Source organism: Mus caroli, chromosome X (assembly GCF_900094665.2).
Source record: "Mus caroli chromosome X, CAROLI_EIJ_v1.1, whole genome shotgun sequence".
Classification (NCBI taxonomy): Eukaryota; Metazoa; Chordata; class Mammalia; order Rodentia; family Muridae; genus Mus; species Mus caroli.
The window spans coordinates 110,466,081-110,473,287 of NC_034589.1; the positions used below are offsets into that span (position 1 = coordinate 110,466,081).

Consider the following 7,207-nt stretch of genomic DNA (forward strand, 5'->3'; position numbering starts at 1 on the left):
TTTTCCTGTTTTTCTTTAAGGACTTCTACCTGTTTGATTGTGTTATCCTGTTTTTCTTTAAGGACTTGTAACTCTTTAGCAATGTTCTTCTGTAATTCTTTAAGTGAGGTATTAAAGTAAAAATATGGAACGCTTCATGAATTTGTCTGTCTCCTTGCACATGGGCCATGCTAATCTTCTCTGTATCATTCCAATTTTATTATATGTGCTGCCGAAGCGAGCACCCATTATTTCTTTTTATAAAGTGGTGGATTTCTGTTTATGTAAAAACAATACACTTTTTATGACACAATTATCAGAAAGTTAGAGCTAGAAATACTTTTCCTCATATTGACTCATACAATGAATAATGGCTGAAATTGATGAACTATATCTCATCTTGAAAAATCCTTAAATACAATAGAGTATTCAACAAATATAAATAATATAATATTAAATAAATATATACTACATATTTTCTCTAGATGACTAGCGTTGGGACCAAGAAAGAAGAACTCATTACTCTTATATAAAATACTGTATGCTGTAGTAAAGTCTTAAGAAAGATAGGCACATCATGCAGATTGTAAAGTAATAAGCAAATGTACCCCCATTTGCAGGTCAGTAGAAATTCCCAATCAATTTACCCATCTTTTGTTGAATTAAGTATTTATTCAGCAAATTCTTAAAACACAAGATGAATAAGCAAAACCAATAAACACATTTCTATTTACTAAGAATCAATCTTAGAGAATACAAAGGTAATGGTCCTGAGGAGGCTTGAGGACCCAGGATAGGAGAATGCTAGGGTGCTGACATAGGAGTAGGTGGGAGGGTGGTATGAGCACCTTCATAGAAACAGGGTAAGGAGGAGGGGATGGGGGCTTGTGGTGGGAAAAATGAGAAGGGGGATAATATTTGAAATATAAATAAATAAAATAACCAAAAGAAAATGGAAAAAAGACAATAACATATCATTAAAAGAAAATATAAAATTTAAAATAAAATCCGATGAATTTGTAGAGTGCGGATAAGGATAAACCTAGCAATATACATTAAATATTTGGAACCTAAAAGTTATAAAATGCAGATAAACCACCAAATACCTAAATGAATGGAGATAAATTCAGCTTTTATATATTTTAAGACTCTGCATTTTACAACAGGCATCTTATTCCAATAATTGCACCTGTAAGTTTTATAAAATTTCTATCAAAATCTATGGATGTATTTCATGGACATGTGTTTACTCTGAAGTTTATAGGGAAAGGCATAGACCCTAAAACAAATTTTAAAAGACCTAACAATACCTGATCCTTTTAATATAATTCGTAAGCATGGCAAGTCATATAAATGAAATATTTTCTATACTTACAGTATAATGGAATGTAGACATGTCTCAATGGTTATTATCATTTGTTCTCTCTCAAAATACCCAAGTTTTTATCCCAGAACTCACATGAAGTGGCTACAAAGCACCAGTAACAGCAAATATTGAACTGACTGGCTGGGTCCACTTGCCTTTTTAATCTTTCTTCTGGAAATCTATTTCAGAACAAGGATTCTATATTCTTGATCTAAAACATGTAGTTGAGAAGGTGGGAAGGATATGAGAGTAGTTTGAAGGAAAGGAAACCCTGTTCAGAGTATATTGTATGAGAAACGTTATTTTCATTTGTAAAAAGAAAACATGTTTTGTAAATGAACTTCTATTACATAAAATAAGAAAAATAAAAAGACTATATACAAAGTAAATTTCTAGTTATTGTTTCAAACCCTGATTATCTACTTATGTATTATTTACAATAATTCTTTGGACTAAATTTAAAAAAAGAATTTATATATTCATGCTTTATATGCATGTATATTTTTGTACCACATGTGTGCTTGCTGACCATGCATATTAGAAGAGGGCATTATTGGATCATCTGGAACTGAAGTTACAAATGCTAGTGTGCCATGCTAGTGCTGGGAATTGAACCCACATTCTCTCAATGAGCAGCAGTGCTTTTAATTGCCGTGTCATCTTTCTAGCCTTCCATTAAGTTTTTACTTATATTAGAAAATGATCTTTTAAAAGTTATTTTTTTTTATTTGTGTGTGCATGCATATATCTGCCTGTAGGTATGCACATGTGGGTGTGGATACCTGAAGCAGATAGAGTCATCAATCTATTGGAGTTCGAGATACATGGGATTGTGGGTCAGTATAATTGCGTGCTTAAATTACAACTTGGGACTTTGTCAAGGGCAATGTATACTACTAACCCCTGAGTCATCACTACATCTCCTCCACTAACTTTTGAGTTTATTATCTCTATACGCTCTTTGAAATACATACTTCATGTTGGAATATAGTTTACATCGTTCATTCCATCTTCTATACTAGCACAGTCTTTAAAGTTATCAATGTACTGGCTTACTTGAAAGTTACTGTGCTAGTTACAATTGTTTTCAACTTGATACTAGCTAGAGTCATCTGTGAATAAAGAAGTTCAATGAGCAAATGCCTCAATCATATAATCTACAAGCATGTTATTAGGGCATTTTCTTAAAATCATTAGATTGATGTGAAACTGCCTAATCAAATAGGAGGTTTCGATTTTGGAATATGTTATTTGGTGCTTTAAGAAAACAGGTAAAGCAAGCCACTAAGCAGCATTGGTAAATGCCCACTGTTTTATTACAGACACTATGTTCCTGCTTTGAGTTTCTGTTCTGCTTATTTCAATGATCAACTGTGATTGGGACATATAAGCAACATATATATTTTTCTTCCAAGTTTCATTATCTTGTGGCTTTTTTCACAACAACAAAAGTCATTTTCTTCCAAGTTTCATTATCTTGTGGCTTTTTTCACAACAACAAAAGTCAAACTAGGATATTTTCATAAAAATGACACTCAAATATTTGTCAATCATCTGTACTGCTAATAATATAGCATAGATAATTTTTTTTCCAAAATGCTTATTTAAATTTCAGCATGCAATGTCATCTAGTGGTTATCAATTTTTAAAATATCTAAGACAATAGGTAATTCCACATTCCACTCCCTGGCCTTCACTGGCTTATTTCCATATCACAATATTAAATGATTTTTTCCAACTTCAAAAATATGTAGAAACTTTCAGTTTTACAACACTGCTTATATGTTCCAAGTGCTTTCTAAGAGTTTAAGATGTAACCCTAATTGCAATTCTCTGAAAAAAAAAATACATTATATGTAAATTATATACAAAGACACAGAATATACACTACCATTCCAAAAATGGAAGAATAGTATCATAGTGAGGAAATAATAAACTGAAGCAACACTGGACCCAGTGGGGGAAAGTCCAAATCTTGTATCTCTATGTCAGACTTCAAAAAGTTTTGGGATGGCTCTATCCCACTAAAGTTGCTGCCTGAACCATACCTTTATCTCTTGGGCTTTTTCTATTCCTGGTATGCTATTGATGCTGGATTTTGTGGTCTTCAAATTATCTTGGATTCTCCACTAGCATGAATGCAATACTGTAACTGAGACTGTTTCTTTTCTTTTTCTTTTTTTTTAAAAATCAGATATTTACTTAATTTACACTTCAAATGTTGTCCCCTTTCCTGGTTTTCCCTCTGAAACCCCTTTATTCCCTCCTTATTCCCCCTCCCCCTGTTCACCAACACATCCACACCTGCTTCCTGGCCCTGGCATTACCCTACACTGTGGCATAGAGCCTTCACAGGACCAAGGGACTCTCCTCCAATTGATGACTAGCTAGGCCATCCTCTGCTACATATGCAGCTGGAGCCATGTGTACTCTTTGGTTGGTGATTTACTCCATGGGAGTTCTGAGGGTACTGGTTAGTTCATATTGTTGTTCCTCCTATGGGCCTGCTAAACTCTTCAGCTCCTTGGATCCTTTCTCTAGATCCTTCCTTGGGGACCCTGTGCTCAGTCCAATGGTAAGCTGTGAGGATCCACCTCTGTATTTGTCAGGCACTGGTGGAGACTCTCTGGAGACAGCTAAAACTGGCTTTGGTCAGTAAGCACTTCTTGGCATTCCACAAAAGTGCCTGGGCTTGGTGACTGTAAATGGGATGGATCCCCAGGTGGAGCAGTCTCTGGATGGTCATTCCTTCAGTCTCTACTCCACATTTTGACCCATTCACAAACACACATGGTATGCACCAACTGATAAGTGAATATTAGCAGAGAAAATTGGAATACCCAAGGTACAATTCACAATCCACATGAAACTCAAGAAGAAGGAACACCAAAGTGTGAATACTTAGATCCTTCTTAGAAGGGGAAACAACATACACATTGAAGGAGTTACAGTGAGTGGTTTATTTCAAATGGCTTCTTAGCCTCCTTTAAGTACTTCTAACATGACATGTGGTATCAAGCTCTGAGCTTTTACTGAAATTGCATTTATACATTCTAAAGACCTTCTGCTGTTTCAAAATGCTAAGCCTCAACTGTTCATTCCATGATCCCTTGAATCCTGTAATATTCATGACACCAGAACTAGTAACACTTGGAAGACTTACACATTGCTAAGTTCTTTTGCCTGTATGATATGTAGACTTGTTCTATTTTGGATAGCAGCTTCTCTGTGCTGTCCAGAATATTTTACTTCAATGACAACACTGGTCTTATTTTGATCACATTGAACTTTTCAATCTCAGCTATCCAGCATCTTTTATTCCACTAAAGCTAAGGTTTCACTTAAGTGAGGTTGGTCTCTTTTTAATTCCAGCCAATTCATTAGAACGAAATGTCCAGAAATCACATATTCTTTGCTAAAAGATCACATGAGTAGCTCTTGTATAATCTTTGATTTCCTTTGAAACATCTGAAGTCAGGCCTCTATCTTCTGTACCTCTCTCAGGTGTGTCTTCCAAGATGCCACAGAATAGCCAACTGAGCTCAGAATACTCAACGATGTTTCTAGCCTAGTTTAGACACTTATCTAATTCTCAACAAAAGCAACATATCCATTTCTATCATAGCCATAGCACACTCCTAGTACCAATTTTTATTTTAGGTAATATTTCTGTTTCTGTGATAAACATCATGAACAAAAGCAAATTGAGGAAGGAAGGGTTTATTTCATCTATTAATTATAGCTGAATGTAGGCATGGTAACAAGTAGTCAATGGCTGGAATGAAAAGTTGTATCCTATATGTAAAAGCAAAACATTAAGCAAAGAGAGTGAATTGAAAGACTGGAGAGACTTTCAATCCCAAAGACTGACCTTAGTTAGGCAAGGATACAATACTTCCTAAACACCCTGAAAGTGCATCAGCAACTAGTGAGCAAATCTTTAAATGCTTGAGACCATGAGGGGCATTTCTCATGTAAACCACCACAACATCTTACTATATTTTGTCAAGTAAGCACTCAACGTATATCTCAAGGCCATATACTTATAGTATAGTCAAATTCATAAAGGGTAAATTAATTTTAAGCCTTTTGTTTACATATTTGTTTAAATATGTAAAGATCTTACACTATTTAAATCTACTACTCTTCTTTTAAAAATGTTTATTTGTTGTATCTTACATAAAAAGCCTATGTTGTGTTATAATTTACAGTTCTTCAGTTCCAGTATTTTAAATTTTGGGTTTTAAGGCCTGGTCCAAGTGTCTCCCACTCACAATATTTCCTCATGAGTGGGATGCTTCAAATATTATTCACATAAAACACAATAAGTTATCTAGATGAATTTAATAATCACACAGAAATTAGAATTATTATTCAGAAGCCCAATCAGGCAACCAGAGAGTGGGATCATATTCGAAAAGCATATGTGGAAAATATTTCTCTGAGATATTTTACTTTTACTTATTAATGCCATTTGCATCCTTTAGGGAATCTTTTCCAAGCCAAAGTTCATCCTAAAATATAGTTATAATGATATGCTTCTTGATTTCTGTCTAATACATCATCATAGGAGAAGGAAAAGATTGCTATTCAGGTGCTTGCCACTAAGACTGACTACTTGAGTTTAATCCCCACAACCCAAGTGGTGGAAAGGAGAAATCAACTCTCACATGGTGGCATCCTCTGACATCCACACACATGTATGAGTACTCACACATAAAAGAAGGCATATACATTTAAAAAATAAATCTCTAGATTAAACTGGTATAGTTAATACAAACATTTTAAATAAGAAAAGCTAGTTTGCATATTTTATGTTTCTTAAAATTGTCCAATTTATTAATCTACAACACAGATGTGCAAAAAAAAGAGCTCTGATATTTTGATCTTGATGAGTTCTGACAAAGAAAGTTTCACTTCTGCAAAAAAAAAAACCAAACCAAAACAAAAAACACACACAAAAAAAATTGCTGATGGCATAAAACAAAGAAATCTTCAAATCTATGAGAACATTTCATAAAGTATTAACTTTGTTAAAAGATAAAAATCACAATTTTGACTTGAGCACCGGGGTGCCTTACCAGAGGAGTCTCTGGACACCCGCAAGGACTCGCACTGGATTCCCCACGGGATCCTAAGACCTTTGGTGAGTGGAACACAGCGCCTGCTCCAATCCAATTGTGCAGGAACTAAGACTGCATTAACTAGGGAAGCAGGCAACCCAGTCTGAACTGGGGCACAAGTACCTTCCGGTCTACTCAAGCACCAGGGTGCCTTGCCAGTGGAGTCTCCAAACACCAGCAAGGACCCACACAGGATTCCCCACCGGATCCTAAGACTTCTGGCGAGTGGAACACAACTTCGGCCAGGAGGCAGTTTTGAATACCAGATATCTGGGCACCCTCCCTGCAAGAGTAGAGCTTGCCTGCAGAGAATTCTCTGACCACTGAAACTAAGGAGAGAGCCAGCCTCCCAGGTCNGCTGATAGAGGCTAACAGAGTCACCTGAGGAATAAGCTCTAACCAGAGACAACTATAACAGATATCTTCAGAGATTACCAGATGGCGAAAGGCAAATTTAAGAATCCTACTAACAGAAATCAAGACTACTCACCATCATCAGAACGTAGCACTCCCACCCCACCTAGTCCTGGGCACCCCAACACAACCGAAAATCTAGACCCAGATTTAAAAGCATATATCATGATGATGGTAGAGGACATCAAGAAGGACTTTCATAACTCACTTGAAGAAATACAGGAGAGCATGGCTAAAGAGTTACAGGTCCTTAAAGAAAAAAAAGGAAAACACAACCAAACAAGTAGAAGTCCTTAAAGAAAAACAGGAAAACACATCCAAACAG

At 35.7% G+C, this 7,207-nt stretch overlaps 1 non-coding gene across 1 annotated transcript; it reads right to left on the reverse strand.

Moving 5' to 3' along the window:
- Positions 1-118: 118 nt before the first annotated feature.
- Positions 119-224, reverse strand: LOC115030112. Its single transcript, XR_003835740.1, has one exon. It is a non-coding gene; the product is annotated as a U6 spliceosomal RNA (small nuclear RNA).
- Positions 225-7,207: the final 6,983 nt, after the last annotated feature.